Source organism: Acomys minous (assembly GCF_964271855.1).
Source record: "Acomys minous genome assembly, chromosome: 10".
Taxonomy (NCBI): domain Eukaryota; kingdom Metazoa; phylum Chordata; class Mammalia; order Rodentia; family Muridae; genus Acomys; species Acomys minous.
In genome coordinates this window covers 41,951,891-41,973,091 of record NC_140491.1, presented here as the reverse complement: position 1 = coordinate 41,973,091, position 21,201 = coordinate 41,951,891, and the positions used below count along the sequence as shown (strand labels likewise).

At 41.3% G+C, this 21,201-nt stretch overlaps 1 protein-coding gene and 1 long non-coding RNA gene across 19 annotated transcripts in view; one reads left to right on the top strand and one right to left on the bottom strand.

The window, feature by feature from the left end:
• The window catches only part of COBL (cordon-bleu WH2 repeat protein), a 244,509-nt gene that overhangs the window by 84,775 nt on the left and 138,533 nt on the right, over window positions 1-21,201 (bottom strand). The window lies entirely within an intron of this gene.
• LOC311606926 lies at window positions 1,166-12,604 on the top strand. The gene is made up of 4 exons (XR_014782469.1): window positions 1,166-1,353; window positions 2,935-3,064; window positions 7,122-7,197; window positions 11,135-12,604. It is a non-coding gene; the product is annotated as an uncharacterized lncRNA (long non-coding RNA).

Below are 21,201 nucleotides of genomic sequence, written 5' to 3'. Positions count from 1 at the left end.
CACTAAGCAACTAGAAAGGGGTCTTTTGGGGGAAGGTACATGTTAAGGGAAGGAGAGTAGGAAATGGTAGTTGCAATGGAAGTAGACAGTGGGAATACTGGGACTGGGGGTGGAAAGCAGAAAGGGATGAGGAGGCTATAAAGGAAATGGAGCAGGGGAAGGTTAAGACAAGGGAAGGCCATGTGAAAACCCACACGAAAGCCTACAATTTTACAACTCAGTCAAAAAGTGTATAATTGGAAGGATAGTGGAATACATGTGATCAATAAGAAAGAGCAAAACTGGGAATAAAATAACCAAGTGGGGTTGGGGAGGGACAGGGTTTGGGGAAGAGGAGAAAACAGCGGATAGGTTAACGAAAACTCAAGATACATAAAAATGCTTTGTGTAAATTCACTAGTAAGCTAATTTCAAAATATAACTTAAAGCGGGGGGAGTGGAATTACCCTATGTAGGTAGATAAATACCAACTCATTAAAAACAAAATACTATGTTAGTTAATGAAAAATCACAGTGCAAGTCATGGAGTACCTCCCTAGAGGTTACTGGTAAGTGAGGTCCCAGAGGTCTCCAAAACAACAAAGGTTATATGGTAAGGCTCTATACTGCTAAAGACACCACACACTGTGGCTGAAGGAAATGAATACATCAATCTCAAACTGATAGGCAAACATACATGCTACCCAGCTTTCATAGATCTGGAGGGTGCCATGCAGACTGCCGGGGGAGTGGGAGACATCAATGGTCAAGATGTGCCCACCCGCGCAATAATAGTGTGACTACTGTTGGTTAACTAACCACATTCTGATTAGATCTGGGCCTGTCCCAGAAAAGACAATGTCCGGTACTGTAATTCTGATAAGAAAAAAGCCTGTGGCTGGGGTAATTACAGGCCCTAGTGTTAAAAACTGCTATTAATATTTTGCTAAATGGTTACATTGTCAAATTGTCTTTATAAATATTTATGTTTAAACTAATAGAACTGGGCTGTTCTCAACTTCAACCTTGGTCAGAGAAGCTTCCCCCCCCCTGCCCCCCTGCAGTGGGAGGCAGTCAATGGATAGCTGTATTTACAGCCAAAGTACTAAGAATAGATGATTGAGTGCTCAGGTCTGAATGTGACATATTTTTCCACATATTTCTCTGAATCGCCACCAGGGCACAGGGAAGGCCTAGGAAGGAGCAGCAGAAAGAATATAAAAACTGAAAGATGGGGAGAGAAGAGATCTGAAATGCAAAAGTCTGGACTCGACAAGTCTGTCATCCTCATGAGCTTGCACCAGCCACAGCTACCTTCCCAAACCCTGCCCATGATCACATGATCAGCCCAACTGACATTTCAGAACTGATAGGGTAAGCGCTCTCCAGGTCCTGAGATGCAGTTAGTAGCTGACAGCAGCTGGAGGATGAAGGGTTCTTCTTCTTTAATGCGTGGCCACTGGTAGGTTTCCCATGCTCCAGCGGATCATCCCACACCCGTGCACACATGGATGGCACTAATTGGACTAGCAGGTTATCAACAAAGCCAAACAGACAGGAAGATGGGAGCAGGCCATGCTGGAGAGAATTCATGGGGAAGCCGATGCATCCAGATGGGGGAGTAAGTGACAATGCTTCATTGTATACAGGTATGAAATGCTCAAGCATAGGAATGTTAATATAAAAACGAGACAATAATTATGAAAAAATGTATGGTAGCTCCTCAAATAATTAAATGAGAATTACCATATAAGCCATGACCTTATTTTTGAGTATACATTAAACTCTACAAATAAGATTAAAGTAGGTTTCAAATAAATATATGTATACCCATATTTATTGTATCACTGTCCCAAATAGCCAAGGTTCATGGGCTACCTAAATTTCTGATGACTGAATGTACTACGAAAAGGACACTCAGCCTTAAGAAATAAAGGACTATAAAGCATGTTAGAATATGGATAAACCTTTGGAAGATTCTGTTAAGTAAAATATGCAGTCATAAAATAAACCTTAACTCATAATTCCATTTACATGGGCCATCTAATGGTTAAAAACTCAAATCACAGAGAATTGAATAGTGGCTGTCAGGGGTACAGGGGATAGAGAAAGGGAGAGATAAATTGGTTATAAAGTATAGTTATCCAAGTTGGAAAAGCCTGAGAGATCTGTACAGAGTGTATATATCTCAATTTTGTATAATGTTACAAAGATTTATTTATTATTTTCTAATTTATGCATATGCATCTGCTTGTCTGTATGTACAGAAGTATGTTTGTATGCATGTATACGTGTATGCATGTTCATGAAAGTGCCTGGGGAAGCCAAAAGAGGGGGTAGGATCTCCTGAGACGCATCTTACAGACAGCCATAGGCAGCCTGGTGTGGGTGCTGGTGGTTGATTGTGGGTCGGCTGTAAAGCAGCATGCACTCCTGTCTGCCAAGCCTCACTAATGCACACTTAAGGCTGATGAAGATTGTGCCTTTGTGGTTTTGCTTTATCACATTAATAATATAAAGAATCCTTATTAGATGGTTAGCTCACACTGAGTTTGTAAAATACCACCAGTACCTTTTCAAGTATGAACAGCAGCCAGTGCAGTGTTTCTGCAGCTATCAACTGTGGCACAGTATTCTAAATTCTAAGGCATTTCAAGGCCTGCATTGCATTGGTGGCATGGTGATACAAGTACCCTGGAGCTGTAGCTTCCTTGTAACCAACGAGTAGGAATTCTTAGGCAACTGTTTGGCCTTTGGGAGTAATCCTGTTTCCACTGAAGTTATTGCTGCTAACACAGAAAGCCATAAAGCCTTTTGGCCGTAGACTTCTTCCTCTAGGCTTAAGGTAACCCACTCATTAATGGTGGTTATCCAGTCCTGTGGGTTTGCCTACCTATATGTTTTTCTATCCCATGTATCCTAATGTTTATTTATTTTCTTATATTTTATTTTGAGATTGGGGTCCCCTCTGGAGCTTAGACCGCCTATGGGAATCCACTGTAATCCTCCTGCATCAGCTTCCAGAGCTCTAGGGTGCTAGAGATGATCAACCATGTCCTGCTCCTCAACTATTTCTTCAAATACAGTGAGGCTTTGCTCCACGGCGTTATGTTACTCACTTCTTCAGCTAATCAGCAAGAAGCTGCTGAGTCACTGCTCTGTGACTGAATCCAGGACAGATCCAATATACATAATAGCTCCAAGGAGAGTAGAGGAAATGTGATTCTATGACGTTTATACTGTCTCCTAGGCTGGAAATGCCACCTCAACTGCGATTTGGGGGCTGTTTTCGGGGTGTGGAGTTTTTCCTGTAATGCACACGAGTTAGCAGAAGGTCTCTATCCTCCCAGTGATGTCTGTACAGTGACGTGTTCTAGAATTCTGCTGCACATTCACAGTAAGTTAGAATTAATTAGGAGAGGGGAACAGAAAAACAATCCAAGCTTACCCAATTTGGAAAAGCAATTTCACCTGCTGAAAGACAGTTCCCCCCCCTCCCCCCTCCCCCCCTCCCCCCCTCCCTCCTCATTTCGGGTCTGGAGAAGCATTAAAGGCCTGGAGCCTCTGCCAAGGCTGCCTCACGCCACCACTGAAATGCTTTCTGCAGAACCAATCACACCCACTCAGCTGGCACTTGTGGAACAGCAGGTGCCTGCCAGTCACGGGGCACTTGTAGTAAAGCTAATTAAGGCACTGTGCTAGCAAAGGGTTTGGCAAGGTCTGAGGCCCTCCAATAATGGAGATAAGTCCTAATGGGGAAAAGAGTTTTCCTGAAGCTTTTGTAGGTTTAACATACTCAAACAAAAGCTTTCAGCAGAAAGGTTTATAGACTTCAAAACAAAACAAAAAGCCCATGAACAACGGCAGCCACAAACAACACTTATTAGACATTTATTGATGTTGTCAAGTGTTACCTCATTAGGACCACCTCAAGACCCTTTCTGAAGAGACAGTTGCTCAAATGTAAAAGTGTGTACCATTATTGGCTGTGTGGCAGGTATATGACCCGTGGTCGAAGTGCATTTGGTATGGCAATGGAGAAAGTATTGCGCTGCTCAGTCTCACTCGCTCCCTTAGGCCGATTTGGTTGCTTGGATTCTTAAATCGCATTGTGCCGATTATATATAGCACCGGATTCCAGGTCAGAAAGCATTCCAGGGGGAGGAGATGTTAATTAAAAGATGATAAGCAGGGGTTCTCACTACGGGACCCAGCTTCATGCTTCACACCTGACCAGCCTGCACTTGGCTAGGGTAAGGCATGCTATAAGGACTTTATACAAAGTAACGAAACGCACATATGTTGTCCTCTGTGAGACTTTGTAGCTCTCATCTCTACTCAGGTATCCTGGTGATCTGAATGAGACTGCCCCCCCTCATGGATTTGAATGCTTAGTCATCAGGGAGTGGCAGGCTCTACCTGAAAGAATTAGGATGGGTAGCCTGGTTGAGGAAGTGTGTCACTGGAGGTAGGCTTTGAGGTTATCAAAAGCCCAAACCATGCCTAGTGGCTGTCCCTTCCTGCTGCCTGTGGATGCATCCAGATGTAGACCTCTCAGCTTCTTCTCCAGCACCATGTCTGCCTGCATGCCGCCATGCTTCCCACCATGGTGATAACGGACTAAACCTCTGAAACTGAAGGCTGCCTCAATTAAATGTTTTCTCTTATAAAAGTTGCCTTAGTCATGGTGTCTCTTCATAACAATAGAAGCTCGATAAGACAGGTGTTATGTGCACATTCTTTAAAAAAAATTAATTTATATATTCACTTTATATCCTGATCGTAGCCCCCTCACTCCTTTCCTCCCAGTCTCTCGCTCCTCCCCTCTTTCCCATGCCCTTCCCCTTGTCCTCAGAAAAGCCCCCACTCCCATCCCCAAGACACCACAGCACATCAAGTTGTATCAGGACTGAGCTCAACCTCATCCACTAAGGCCAGTCAAGTCAGCCCTATTAAGGCAAAGTGCTCAAAAGCAGACAACAGAGTCCATGTCACAGACAGCACCCGTCTAACTTATATGCACACTCTTAAGGGGAGTGGAAACATTCCTTTGGGTCTCATGTTTAGCAATGTTTTGAAGAATAATGGATTTAAGGGTCCACATATATGGTGAAGTAGAATGAGTATCATCATCATTTATCCATTTATGTTTTCTTATCTTTTCATCCATTCTCCCATCTGTCCATTCATCCATGCACAAGTAGTCTCGGTGCCAAGAAAAGCTCAAAGGAGAAGAGGAAAATGGAGTGAATTCTTACCTAAAATCATTCAAATTCACAGCTCAAAGAGTGCAATGGGGAGGGGGGGGTCGTAGGGGCAGAGAGAGAGAGAGAGGAAAATGAGACATAGTTTGATAAGTCTAGTTTCATTCATGCAAGATGAGAAAGCCTGGAGATGCTATAACATTGTGCCTGTGCTCACTAATACTGACTTGTGTGCTTGGCAACTTACTATGAGGAGAAATAGCCTTTGAAATAAAATTGACTTTAAATGTGACCCATTTTGCCCGGTTTGATTTCTAGAAAAGTTGTATGAGTTTTAATCTTCAACAAATATTGATACCCATTATTGTTTTTATCAGAATAAATGAAAAGCATTAAATATGTATATATAATTTGAATATTGTATATTCATAATTATATATCATTATACACATATATCACTTTGTATATGTACATACACACACACACATATACGCAATATATACCATTTGTGTGTGTGTAGAACTCTTTGTTCACATGCTTACAGGATGAGAATTATATATAATTTCCTTAAGACATTCTTGTACTCCTAAGATTATGTCTACAAATATTACCAGCCAGAACATCCAAGGAAAGCCTGATAGGAGACAAGTGCCTGGCATGAAGGTAAGCCAGTTTGCCAAGATTAGAGGTCTGTGTCTTCTGTCCACACAATATTGAATAAGCCACGTAACTAGGACAGAAACAGAACCTGCCTCTTCAGGTCCCCGCGAGGACCGAATGGGAACAGAGGAAACACAGAACAGAGGCCTCTTGGGGCAGTTGATACAGACTTCTTAATCTCAATCTTGGCTCTTGCCTAACCAAGGCCAGCCAGCCTAGTGGGAACCTGGTCACCCAGAGCAACAGCATCAGATGTTCACTGCCTTAAGTCAGGGTTACTAAGGGAACACTGGGGTCACAGAGGCCAATATTAGTCTCTCTACTTTAGTTACCTGAGCTTAAACATATTGATAATACTATTCTATAGAAAAATAAAGTATATCTAGTAGTTTTCTGTGTTGGTCTCCATTTTCTGTAAAGAGAAGCTTCTCTGAGGAGTGGTAATACCTATACTGATCTGTAGGTATAAGAATAAAATTTACAGCTTAGACAAGGAGTTATACCAGCTAGCAAAATGGTAACAATGGATTCCCTTCTGAGATGCATGGCCTGACTATCCCTGGGAACTTGGCTAGGTCTCTAGTACCAGATGTAATTTCTTTCCTGTTGAGTGGGCCCTAAGTCCAACTAGATGCTTCTATCTATGTGAGTGTCACTTGTTGCACCTTTATGGCTGTCCTGGCACCTCAAGCCATTTTGTAGTCCACAGGCATCATAACTGTAAAGGATTATTAGTTACTTCCCTCCATTAGCAGCTTGCAGAATATTTCCTGATACCATGGAAGCTAGACCACAGGAAGGAGGTTATGAGGTTAGACCAAACTCAAATCATCCAAGTCCTGCGGCCTAAGTATGTGGTGTCTTCAGCAGTAGGTGCTTACCTTTGACCTCTGAGAGGCAACCAAGGACAACTACAATAGTTTATATTGTTTTATGTTTTCGGAGTCACTTGAGCTATACTGACCAACTGTTAGAAAGGAGGTTTATACACTTAAGGGTAGGCCCCATGCCCAGCAGTAGAAGGCCAACACAAAACAAACACAATGGTGTTTTTCTAAGTTTTCTGTTTGTTTCACATTGCTTTGTATGGGCATTTTTTAAAAACCTTTTTAAAAATCCTTATTTGCCTTTTGCTTGTATTTTATAGTTTCTGGGTTTTTTTTATGCTTTTGCTTTGGTGTGTGTGTGTGTGTGTGTGTGTGTGTGTGTGTGTGTGTGTGTTTCATGCTATTTGATTTTATTTATTTAAATTCTGTGTTTATTTGCCTGTTTTATAAGGGAAAAGAAGAGAAGAGAAGAGAAGAGAAGAGAAGAGAAGAGAAGAGAAGAGAAGAGAAGGTGTGCACTTGAATAGGTGAGGAGTTGGAGATGATCTGGGAGGAGCTGAGGGAGCAGAAACTCCAATACGAATATGTTGTATGGAATAAAGTATTTTTAATTTAAAAAAGGAGGTTTCTTATGTGTGGCTGTAAGGTATTTGGCAGTCTACAGTTCTTGTAGGGAGCACTGCCAGCCAGGTGGCATAACTTCTATCCTTTTAAGTGTCAGTGTTTTCTAGAGTAACAGAACTTATGGAAGGAATCTCTCTCTGTCTCTCTTTGTCTCTGACTGTGTCTGTGTCTGTGTCTGTCTGTCTGTCTGTCTGTCTGTCTCTGTCTCTCAGTCTGTCTCTCTGTCTGTCTGTCTGTCTCTCTGTCTCTGTCTCTCAGTCTGTCTGTCTGTCTGTCTGTCTGTCTGTCTCTCTCTCTCTCTCTCTCTCTCACACACACACACACACACACACAGTCCACACCTAGTTATTTGTTCCTCCTCTTCCTCCCTTCTCTTTTTCCATTGTCCCTCCCCTAGTCAGAGTCTTACTCTCCGCCCCCATTTTTCCATTTTCCACTTCATAAGGCTCAAACGGATACATCTATACCACAGCGCCTGCATCTACAGCTGAGGGAACACTGTGGACGAGGATGCAGAAAGGTTGTAAGAGCCAGAAAGAATAGCAGAAAGTCTGCTGCAAAACTGTCTCTCCTAGAAACGGCTGTGTAAAGCAAGAACAGAGCAGCTGCAATATCGATAGACATGCTGTCTTGGAAGGGAAGCGATCTCCCTGGGTTCTCTAGACAGGAGCTACAAGCAAGGGATGGCTGCTGAGGGAGGAGAAGTCGTCCCTCGTAGGGATGAGTCCCTAATTTGTTATCAAATACAAAATGGTCACACAAGAAAAACAGACTCAGAAGGTTGTATTTATATATTTGTGCATATCATACATATTTACACGTAACACTAATTTTAAAAAAGAGGCCATCAATTTGAGAGTGAGAAAGGGAAGATAGGGAAAGAGTTTGGAGGGAGGAGACTTTGAAGGGATGCATGAGAAGGAAGCTATAAGGGATGTAATTATACTTTAATTAAATGTATATTCAAAAAGAGGAAAAAAATTGCTCGAAAAGAAAAACAAGGTTGGAACCAGCCTGCCTGGGCTGTGACCTACTTCTATGTGCCTTGACTTCCTGATTTTAAGTGGGATCACGACAGCACTCACCCCACAGAGCTGATGTGAGAATTAATGAGCGCTCAGAAAAGACCCTGGCTGCAGAGGCTGTTAGGAAAATGCCATACATGTGCATGTTAAACAGATGGGAAGCCAGCTAAATGACATGAAAGAAACACAGTGTCTTTGAACCGGACATGTGGGCCCTGCATTTTATAGGTAAGAAAAGAGAGGATGGAAAATAGACCAAGGCCATGTTTTTCCAGCTACTGTTTACTGAATACCCACCATGTACCGAGGCAGGATCTGTGCTGGAGAGCTTCCTATGCGTCACTACTGTGGTTAATCATCACACAGACCTTAAGATGTGACATGACTGTGATTTTTCACTGTTGCCAAAAGGGAAAAGAAGCCCAGAAGGGTCAAGGAAGCTGCTGCAGGTTTTGAGCAAGGGTGTAGCAGGACAGCCTGCTCTTTGGACACTGCAGTGCCTTTATTTAACAAATTGAGAGAGTGGTAGGGTAGTATGAATTCAGTCAATCTACAGCTCTTCCATTCTGTGCATTAGAAGGGAGGAGTCCATTACCAGTCCACTACTGCCCTGGAATATCCCCTGGCCTAGGCTAAATGCTCATAAAGTAAACTAGTGCCCTTACCAAGAGTGACTAGAACAATGCTACTTTTTGAATAGATGTATTCATTTAATGACCTCATGCTTACTCTATTGAGAAAGGTGAACTTGACACGGAGGGAGACTAAGACAAGATCAAGCAGGGGGCAATATTTGTTTATGATTCTGGGGAGTCAGGGTGAACGGGCAGAGACTTTGTTATCTCGGTTTTCTCCAAGTGCAGTACAGGCTTTAGCACAAGAGCAGGCTTAAGGAATATTTGCTGAGGAAGTTGATGAACATGGTTCCATTCTGCTGGAAGGAACCAAGAGCAGAGGCTTGGGGGAAGGCAACAAAGAACTGACACAGGGAAGGAGTAGTCTCCCAGGAGAAGGGGATGGCCAGGAAAACATGGATCCAGACGATGGAGGTTGGACACTTGCTTTTGTCATGGCAGCACGAGGTGAGAAGGAGTGGGTATGAGAGTGAGAGGCCTAAAACATGGTGGGATGCTAAGGCGTCCTCCCCACTTTCACACTGAAGTAGCACACAGAATGCCACACATGTGTAGACAGACCGTTTTCATGAGGACACCTCAGAGGTGAAATCCTGTGCATCAGGAATGGTTCCTCTTGAGAAAGTGGCTTGTCTTGAGGTCTCCCTAACCTGCGGGACTGAGTTGCTGTGTCCCCATGTCCCATATGTCCTGAGCATATGGAAAGCTTATATAAGAACCCAGACAGGCAGTATCTTCAGAGAAGGAAGGAAAGACAGGAGTGGAAAAAAGAAAGTGAGATTCAAAGTCTTAATATGTTGGGTCAAAGGATATAATAAGGAAAAGGAAGTCTTTGAAGACTTTGGCTTGTGGTTATTTATGGTATTTATAAAGCCTCTGGTTTTGTGGGATGGACTTCACCTCAGCACCAGCCTGTTCTGCAGAGCCATCCCTGTGAGGCCCAGAGGGCTGTGTTTGTGAGGATCTCTCTCTCTCAGTTAAAAAGGGCTACTAGGAACCAAACTGAAGGACTCTTATGTGAGAATGATTTTTTTTGTTTTAATCTGTTTGGGTTTTGTTGTTGTCGTTGCTGTTTTATTATTCCCGGTAAATGAAGAAGGGATGGTGACATATCATCCTGACCTTTAATTTGGGAGTATGTCACCTGGCAGGGTCTGCTAAGTCACAGCCAAAACAGTGCGTTCACTGTAGTTGTCAGTGATGCATAGCAGAGCGTTCGCACTGCAGCTATCCTTGTGCAGTCTAAACTTTAGCATTTGTTCTTCCTATCAGAGAATAAGCCTACATTTTATTCTTTACACCGTTGTTATATATTGCAATTTCCTTCAAATTAAAACATTCCCTCCAGGGGAAGAGGAGGGCTCATGAAACTCAGCAGGTAAACAAAAGGTCCGTGTCTTGAAGAACAAAGTTTTTGAAAGATTCTAGAGGGGCAGAGGGGCCTCTCCAGCTGTGTATAAAGAACTAAACAAATGCCAGGGGAGGAGACTTAGCAGAGCCTCGGCGAGAAGAGACTCTCAGCCTGAGGAGCTGCCTGCAGGCAATGCTGACAGTCCTAGGCTTGGTACTTTCATAAGCTGCCATATGTGTTGCAGTGGGGCATTCTAATGATGTGCCTGCTTTTGGTTATCCCTAGTTCTTGTAATAACCCCCTCACCCACGTTCCTGTTAGTAACCCAATAAAAACCCATTGACCCACCATGTTGGACAATGGTGCAATCATTACTTTGGTCTGCACTGGGTTCCTTTTCAGAGGTGACTAGGTGTGTGTGTGTGTGTGTGTGTGTGTGTGTGTGTGTGTGTGTGTGTGTGTGTGTGTGTGTGTGATGTCTCTGTGTGTTGCATCTCCTAAGAACAGTCTTTAACACAGTAACTGCAAACAACAGAATACTGATCGGTGTGCATAAGCATGTCTGATGGAAGTAGAATTCCAAAAGTTCCCATTTAGAATATGGATGAGGGATAATTACTAATTTAACTGATAAAACTATTAACTCTGAAGTAAGAAGCAAAAAGCCTTCCAGGACCTGAAAAAAAGCACACTACCTACCTATCCCCAAAGTGCATGGACATTAATACAAGAGGTTTTATAATATGTTACTATTAAGTCGATGTAAACTATTTCCTTTATGCAAAATCAAGGCTCTATAGAGTATTTTGGGATTCTGCTTTATTCGCAGGTTCCTTCGAAAGGCTGAAAAGAGTCTGAGTGAACACTGATGCTACAGGTCAACAGGAGTCTCTCTCGGTTGTCTACATTGTATTTGCTTTTCTTTCTTAGAGCATCTTCATAATGGCAGAGAATACTGAATCTATCATCACAGTCTTTGATAATTCAAAAAAGAAAAATGTGGGACACACCTTACAGAACAATATGAGGAAAAACTAAATGTTAACAAACCCAGACCTTCCAGATAACCGGCCCTTGCAGAGGGCTACAAGCAAGGCAAGAGCACAATTACTGTCTGGGTATCAGACACAGAAGGAATACGGTCACGTAGTATTGGGTCATACAGTAACCAACTTCATCACCCTACCCATAAAAAGAGTAAATCCTGTCATGTAGTATAAGCCACACCTGTTCCATGCCCCTCTGTCCGTGGCGTAAGTTACACGTTAGCAGACCTGCTCCCTAGAAATGTAAGATCTCTCTTCCCCTTGCAAACTTTAGAAGAAGCCACTTTGCTTTGCCTGGAAGGTATGTGGATGGGTGAGATGAAACTCTACCTATAGCATCAAAAACTCTACTGCCTAAACGATTTGGCTCAGGCCCCCATTATATTATTCCTTTATTGCCTCCTTTCTGCTCCCTAAAATTTAACACCAAGATTGTCCATTAAGAATTTTCTTCTTGCCTACATTCAAGCTTGCCCATTTTTAGGCAGAAATGAGGACCAATGGCTTGTTTGTCACATTTGAAGCCATCTCCACAAGGGGGTTCATTGATGCTCATCATCTTCTTTGAGGTAGGCTGAGTGTTGCCAGGAGTTAACCTGTCTTATTGTCAAAGAATCTTTAAAATAATAGAAATATCTAAACAGGGTAAGCAAATCCTCGATAGTTCCTGCCTCACAAATATGTCTGTCAGATATACTGAGCCAGAAGGCTGAAGATGATGCTCCAATGTTATAGAGAGTTTTGCATGACTGTTCAGGCAGCAAACTGTCTCTGTCATTTTTTTCCTCCAGTATACTCAGGTAATTGAGTTTTATTCCTTCTCAAGTCTCTGATGGGGTTGAAGAATAGATAGCTTAGTTTTACAATTAAGGTTAGTTGTTTAGAGGATAAGTTATTTTTAGGTCTAGGTAGGTGTTTTATGTTGATATAGATAAGGTATGATACATATTGATTTACATTCAGAATTTTAGACTTACCAAGATAGGAAAGATGTTTTCTTCAAGATTGCAAATTACAAATAACCAAAATACTATGAATGTAATATTAATATAATTCCTGATTGTTTCATGGTTCTTCTTGTTGTATGTAGTATATTGTATTTATGTGTAAAAAAACTGTAATTTTTTTCTTTTTACATGATGAAAAAACACAGAATACAAATGTATTTTCAGATCTTAAATGTGGGTTTAAATCTAACTTCTCTCCCTATTTTTCATCATAAGCCAGAACTAAGTTTTTCATTTTTATCTTCTCTCTCTCCCTTTTTCTCTTCATTCCCCTCCCTCCCTCCCTCCCTCCCTCCCTCCCTCCCTCCTTCTCTCCCTCTGTCCCTCCTCCCTTCCTTTCTCCTTTCTCTCCAAAACTCACTTAAGATTTACATGAACATATAATAAGAATATTATGCCTAAGATTACAATGGTTAAGAACCACTATGATCTAAAGGCATAAAGATAGAAGATGAGGGAAGCAGTCATGTTTGTCAACTTTCTTCGTGTCTAGTTGCTATGATCAATACTCTGAAAAATAGCAACTTAAGGGAGAAAGGGTTTGTTACTCTCACAGTGACAGGGTGCAGTGCTTCATGGTAGAGAAGTTTCAGTGGCAGGTTTCTGAAGGAACAACTCATATCACATCTAGTCAAGAGCAGGAGAGGGTGTTGGTAAGTACTGCTGAGAAATAGTGTCTTCTGGACAGGAAAAAGTTCACATACTCAGGGTCTCCTTGCAACTGTGGCTACTTACAAAGACCCAATGTGGTGCTCTGAGTGAGAATGTTCCTCATAGGCTCATATATTTGAGTCCTTGGTCCCTGATTGGCAGAACTGTTTGGAAAGGATTAGAAGGTGTGGTCTTGTTGGAGGTGTGTCGCTAGGGACAGACGTTGAAGGTTCAAAAGACATCTTGTTCCCAGTCTTTTTCTTTCTCTGCTTTCTACTTGTGCTTCAAGAAGGAAACTCTCAGCTATTTCTGCACCCATGCCCTTGTTCCTCCATCATAGACTCTAACCCCCTAAAATCTCATGCCCTCAATTAAATAATTTCCTTTATAGTGTATCTCGGACCTGGTGTTTTATCACAGTAATAGAAAAGCAGTTAAGGCACCCACCATTTTCCTTTCTCCTTGTATAGCACAGAATGAGACCTCATTATGCCCGCAAAGATATACAGAATCCTGATTCAAGTCTGACCTGTGATCTCCACTTTGTCTCTAATGATATTTGGTACATGGGAAAGAGATAATTTTAAGATTCTCTGGAAGCCTCCCTATCTTAATGTCAACATATTTCCAGGGACACTTCTCAGCTTCCTGGGGTCTGCTTGAGAAAGCATCTGTAATCCAGGAATGAATACAGATTTTTTTTTTCAGCCACCAGAAGTTCACCAACACTGGCAAAGAATAAATCATGTGATTCTCCCTGGCCCACAGCCAGCTTTATAAACATAAGCATTTGGCAGGCTGCCAGCTTTCCTTACAATTTTATCTGTCAGCCTTAAACTTGGGAGAAAAATCTGGGAGAACTGTTTTAGTGCTTGCATTCTGACCAGCTTAGTGAGTTCCTGAACTGGGGAGTGTGGAGTTTGCAGAGGCAGCCATGACCATGATGGGTACACCTGAGTCTTGTCCACTCTTACCCTTGGCCAGTCTTTTTAAAAGTGTTATTTCCTCTGCTAGCCCCAGAAGTTTGTCTGCCTTCTTTCACTTGTTGTTCACTTGGTTGTCTCTGTTTCACCTTTAACTGATCTATGTCTTCTTATTTAAAACAGGCTCCTCATGATGGCATCTTAACCTGATCTGACAATCATTTCCTTATAATGAGAGCTGTAATCTGCTAACAGTGTAATTATGAGTATGGGTGGAACCTGGCGTCAAGTTATCATTCTTCCTCCTCCACTTTCTCCCCCCTCCTTTTTTTTTTTTTCTCAAATGTTGCTTTTGTACCTAACAGTTTTGTTCTCTTTTGCTTCTTTGGTTTAGCAAATGTACTAACGATAATACTATATATCTTTAATTTCTACATTCCTTTCAGATCAAACATGCTATAGCAGGCCTGTGTGATGCTTTCCACAAGTCTAGTGTTGTTTAGAAGGCCTCTAAATGATTTCCAGTGTAAGAGTTTTGCAGTATGTGTTTATCTATATAGAAATTTACATATATGAAAAGACTTTCTAATTTGTAAGAACTCTTGCATGCCTTATTAATAAACACATTAGCTCTTCATCTTGTGGACACAGAAGTGTTGATTATTATGTCCTTTTGAATGACTTGCCCAAATTTGTGAAGATACATGGATGAAAAGAGTACCTCTGAACTATTAGAGTTAATTTCAACATGTCACTTTGTGTGTGTGTGTATCTACATGTGCATACATGATGTGTGTATTATGATGTGTGTGTGTGCAAATGAATATGGGTCTGAAAATATCACAAAACATGTGCTGTGGTTAGAGGCCAACCTTGAGTATTAATCCTAGCCTTCCGCCTTGTTTAAGACAAGGTCTTTTTGTGATTGTTCTATTAAACAAACCAGGATAGCTTGTCCTCTAGCTTCTGGGAATTCTCCTGTTTCCACCTCCTATGTCCCCAGAGGACTGCTAGGATCACAGATGCTCATGCTGTCTGCTCAGCATTTATGTGGGTCCTGGAAAGTTAAACGAAAACCCTGACATTTGCATAGCATGTACGTTTATGTACTGAGAGGTCTTTCTCGCCTATGTTGCCACTGCTTAATTTACCGAAACTACATCAGCAAAGATACACTGCGTGCTTTTAGGTTTCCTGTTGCACTGGGCTTTTGGCAAAATACACACAGAAATTAATACGTTAAATATGGAAGTGCAAGAACCAGAAAGATAAGGAAAGATAACAGCCCTTTAAAATTCACACTCATCACAAAAGGGATCAAAGTTATGCTGACAAATGGAACAACACACAGAGAGAAAGAAAAAGGTAAACAAGACAAAAGGTAAGCTCTTTCACTGGACCATGCATTTCCCACACTTAAGTAAAAATATTTCACCTAAGATTATACCTTTTGAAGAAAATGGGGAAATCATTATATATATATATATATATATATATATATATATATATATATATATGTTGAAATCAAGTCGAATTTACGGTCCTGACCATTTTTAAGTGAATAGCAGAGCAGTTAATTCTCAAAATTAATACAATTAATCCTCAAAACTCTTTCTACCTTGCAAGACCCACCCATTCTCCTCTCTCCCCATATATGACAGCCACCACTTTATTTTCTGTCTCTATTCACGTGACCACACTAGGCATCCTCTATAAATGGCACCGCATAGCATTTGCCTTTCAGTGGTTGGTTTATTTAAATTGGCATAATGTCCTCGATTTTCATCCATATTGATTCAGATATCAGTTTAAAGTTAAGAATTGATGATACAGGTACACTCCTTTACTCGTCATCTACGGAGGGGTCACTGGGCAACTCCCACTTATTGGTTACAGTGAGTAGAAATGAGTGTGCCAATATCTCCTTGGGCCCTTGCTTCTAATTCTTTTGTGTGCATACTAGAAAGGGAAGTGCAGGATTCTACTTTTGATGTTCTGAGCAACTGACACACTCTTCACCACAGGGCAGTGGTTCTCAGCCTTCCTAAGGCTGCAGCCCCCTAATACAGTTCCTTAATGTGACCCCAGACCATAAAAGCATTTCTGTTGCTACTTCATAACTGTAATTTTGATACTGTTATGAGTTGTAGATCTTTAATATGCAAGGTATCTGATATGTGACCCGTGCAAAGGGGTTGCTTGACCCACCAAGGGGTTATGACCCATAGGTTGAGAACCACTGCCAGAAAGCCTATGCCATTTCATATTTTCAGCAAAAGCATGCACAAGTTCCAATCTGTCCATATTTTTTGGCATTTTGCTCTTTCCTTTTCTGTTTTTATGTAGTCATTCCAGTAAGTGTGAGTTCGTACTGTGTTTATTTTTAATTTGCATTTTTCTAATGATCAGTAATATTGAACATCTGTTTCTTGTCTCTTTATATATTTGCATTGGAAAATGTCTATTAAGTTTTATTGCAAATTTTTATCATTATTCTGTTTGTTGTTGCTGAATTTTAAATTATCTACATATTTTCTAAATGCTAACTCCTTGTCAGATATATTCTTCTCAAACATCTTCTTGAGTTTTCTAGGCTGCTTCTTCAATGTTAGGTGTGTCGTTCACTGTGAAAAGTAATCATGGTGCAGGCGCTCCAATTTAATAAACTTGGATGATGCATAAATCAAAAGTCTCAAACACATGGCAGTGATTTCACTACTCCAAACTCAGAATAGAGACACCTGAGTCCAGAACAGAAGTTTATGACAGGATAATCCTGGTAACTGAGTGCTTCGGTTTAGCTCCCAGAAACGACGGTGCCCTCATGAAAGGAAGTAGGGTATTTCACACAGCTTGCTTAATATGCAGCTTTGCATTCTTACACTCACTTTTCCTAATCTCAATTATCAGAGTAACTGGAAAGAAACATGATAACACGCAGCTATAAGGAAGCAAGAGAATTACAGAGATGGCTCCGTGGTTACAAACAAGTACAATTCTTACAGAGGACATGAGCTCAGTTCCCAACACCCATGTGGCAACTGCCTCCAGCCCAAGGGTCTGATGACATCTTATGGACTCTATAGGAATCTATACTCACATGTACAGCCACTCCCCCCCCCACATCTATACATAATTAAATAAATAAAAAACACTAAAGTCACAAGATGTGAAGTTAAGAGAACCAAGTCCTGTCTGAACAGGACAGGACAGCTCCCATGGACAGCCTCAAAAAAAGCTTCTGTGCCCAAGTGGCCCAGCATTTCAAACGGTCCCACATAGGCCTTCTGTTAAACCTGGAATTTCTCAACATTTAGACACTGGACCACAAATGCTATTCCTAGCCTGTTTAACCATTTTTCCCTATTTTATTTGGGCCCCTACAAAAGTATTATTTGTCTCACATCAGCTGGAAGAAACCTTAAGAGAACGATGCCCCATTTCCCTTAAGGGGGTTTAGGTAGGTTTTTGATTGCTTTCTTGGGCTATAGATGTTTACTTTAATTGGGAGTTGGCTATAAATTACTATTGGTCTTATTCAGAGAGAAAATGAGGTTGGACTCAGGGATGTCTCTTTTTTCTTTTATCTTTCTTTCTTAGGTTTTGAGATAGGAATTGAAAAGAAAGAGGGAAGAATATAGAAATATATAGGGATGGTAGGACAAAAAGTAGATTATTGAATCTACTCCTTAACTTAAGGCCTTAATCGTTACTCACAAGGGAAATAACGAGAGCACAATTTCTTTGTTGAGATGGTGGACAGGCAGAACCAATGCCACAAATGAGAAAGCATGAGGTTAAGAGCCACAGTGAAACAGTGTGCCCAGAACATGAAGCCCAGCTTCCTTTTTCCACTGACCATGAAACTGTTACCCATTGGGAAATGGACATTTGCACTTCTCACTTTGATTTTAGCTGAAAGCCTCCCTAAAATTCCACACATTCAGGAGAGCTAAAAATAGGCAAGAATCCAATCTCATCCAAAGCCACATTTGTTTCTTTAACAGCAAGTGTCAGAGAGGAAAGGACCTATAAACAAAAGGTAGATGTTCAGTAGCTAAAATAGCTGCCATTTCCTTCCACAGTATGGCTGCTCTGTTGTTTCCACTGAGGAACTTCCTCTGTGGCCTGTTTTCCCAGGCTCTGCAGTGGAAGGGAGCCGCCCAGGTTCTTAAGGATGTTTGTGTTGGAAGAGAGCCTGTCTTCCGCCATGCCGCTGAACACAATGCTGTCTGCCCTCACTTTCTCCATCTCTAGAGAAGGGAGCCTCCCAAACACCAGAGACATCTCCGAACTTCCACTGACCTGACACTCTTTAAAAGACTGTTCCATTGCTGAGGTAAATGCTGTGCTGTATTTTCACATTTTTAGATATAAATGGCGCCTACACGGGACAGTCTGTACCAAAAGGATTCATCACAAATCTGAATAATTACTTCTCTGCTCGTTTGGTTCATTTACTAGAAAGTCAGGTACACTTAATATCTGGACCATGTAAAGCTTAATGACAGTTCTTTGTAGAATTTGGACTCAAAGACAGTATGACTAGGCCCAAAGAATTACTTATTTTATTATTCATTCCTGTCAAGGCGTGTGCGGTCTCATAACATATCATATGAGTACATAAACTGACTTGGAAATTGTGTGGGGTCAATACATAAAACCAGTAGCTCAGAACCACAGAAAACCACATTTAAGCTACACTGGTAGGTATATTTATAATGCATTTGACTCTGCCTAGAGTAATGGCTTTAGAATGATATGCTTTTAAATATGAGCTATGTTCTTGTGCATGTCTCCACATTTAACTAGTTCCACTGAGTTTCATTTTTATATGATGCCTTTGATCTCTCATTAGTTCTCATTATGTACATTTAAATATTCTAATAGAAATAGTTTTTAAAATAAGATAAGCTTAACATGGGCTTCAGAATTCTTAAGTTTATATATCTTTGAAACCAGTAAGCCAAAGGCAGTTGCATGCATTTATTTAACATAGTTCTCTCTCAAAAGTCCAGCATGCCTCATCAGTATCATGACCACTCACATTAGCTTTTCAACAAAGGATGCGTGAGGAGGTGAAATGATTTTTATCCTCTTTCTGCCAAGTGTTCTGCTAGCAATTTTATCTCTAGTACAAACTGAGTGAGCTGTTGATTGCACTGTTCATTGCACTGACAGCAGGAAGAAGCTGTTTCTTCAAAAACTCATGAGTGATGTGAAATGCGGAGGAAGAAAACAACCTTCCTTCAGCATGTGTGAACTTCCCCATCTTTTGAATTTGACCCTCAGACATCAAACACAGACTTTCCTTGTACGTGTTGAGTAAGCTCACTCTTCCATTTCAAACATCTCTGGCCCTCTGCATCTCCTCTCAGGCAGGTTCCTGTGAAGGCCATTTCCTGCAGTGAAATGTACATTGGTCTATGCCCTCACCAGTGCCAGAGCTTGCAAAGGCTGCAGATCAGACTCACTGCAGCATGTTCCTCACTCAGACAAATGACAGTTACCTATCTCTGGGAGCCAACCAGCATTAACTCCAATGGCTATATGTTAGAAAGACATCGGATAGTCTATAACGTGTCACTGACTGGCATGGAAGTTGTCCTGTGACCTCATTTCTCCTTTCAAGATGTATTGCTCTTACAGGCAAAATGAACACAATAACTGCATTGTTTAAAGACAGAGCAGCCATTAGGCTGTGTGAAATGGGGAGTATAAAAGTCTTTAGAATACCACAAAACCTTGTTATTAAGTCACTATAATTATGTTTATGAGACCTAAGGCCAGTTGGATGAAGATGACATTACTGCCCAAAAGCCATAAGAAAGTACAACCATTGAACAGTCTTATATCTGTGACTTGTCTGGTGCAACGCCCAGCTTGGGCTTTCTGGTTTTACTTTTCTTTGTACTTTTTATGTGAAAATTTAAAAGCCTTATATTGGAGCTATTCATGAAGGAAGATACAAACTGCTTTTTCTCCTAAGCTGTATGTTGGGGGCTAAGAGAAAATGAAACCAAGAAAGGGAACAAAGAATGGTGAAAGAAGGTAGCTATCTTAGTTTCTTTTCCTGTTGCTATGATTAAAAAAAAATTGGCCTGACAGCAGCAGCACAGGAGAAAAGGTTTATCTCAGCTCACAGTTCTAGGGTATAATGTATCTCAGAAATGTCACGGCAGTATGAGCATTAAATAGCTGTTCACATCAGATCTATAAGAGGAGCAGAGGGGGAGGAACACAAGCATCCATTCTCCTACCATCCCTTTACATAGTCCAGAATTCCAACTGGGAAATGGTGCCACCCAAAGTGGGAGGGTCTTCACACCTCGATTAATGCAATTTCAATAGTCCTCCACAGGCAAAACCAGAAGTCCACCTCTCTAACTCTTCTAGATCCTATGAGGTAGAAGGTACTAACCACCTCACAGTAGCCATGTTAGTCTGGCATGGTTCGCCAAGCTCACAGGGACTGCACAGTAACGGGACTTCCAGAGCCTACCTTAGCCCAGGTGAGCGCTCTGTAGAGCAGTGTCAATGACATGAGAAAGACAATATGCCATGCTGCCTATCTGAGCCAGCCTTGTGGACCATGTTTACAGAGATTTTCTGCTAACCCTGCCTACTCTTCTAAGTTCTAACTCAAAAAGTCTAACTTTTCCTTCCCCCTTTCTATTCCTTCTTGGAATATTAGATACAATATATTACAGTCCAACTTTTCCTTGAAAAGTCCCGAGCAGTGGAATTCTGCTTAATAAAGAAAAAGGAAGCAGGCTTTAGGGTTCAGGATATAGAGTTACTGCTTTGTATGCATAAAAGCCCGGAGTTGTGGTGGGAGACATGCCAGTAGTAATGGAACTCAGGAGTGGAAACAGGAGGGTCAGGAGTTCAAGGCTGCCTTTAACTGGCCCAACATATCGAGTGAGCTGGAGGCCAAGCCTAGGCTATGAGACCCTCTCTCAAACAAGCAAATAAACAACAAAAAAGAAACAGCCTTTACGTTTAATAGTAAAAACAGACACTTCAATTCTCAATGAAGTATTCCTTCAGAAGTGCCCTCGGCAGTTTTATAATTTTCTGTAATATTCTTACCATTAGTGGTAAGGAGTAGTGATATTTTCAGTTAAGAATCTAGCATCTAAGACCATTCTGTATCTTCACAGGATATGAGATGTTATGCATCCGTGTGCATACATCACTGACACATGGGCACAATGAATGGCCATTCCTGGTTCTGGAGCAGAGAATTCTACCAGTACCTACTAAACA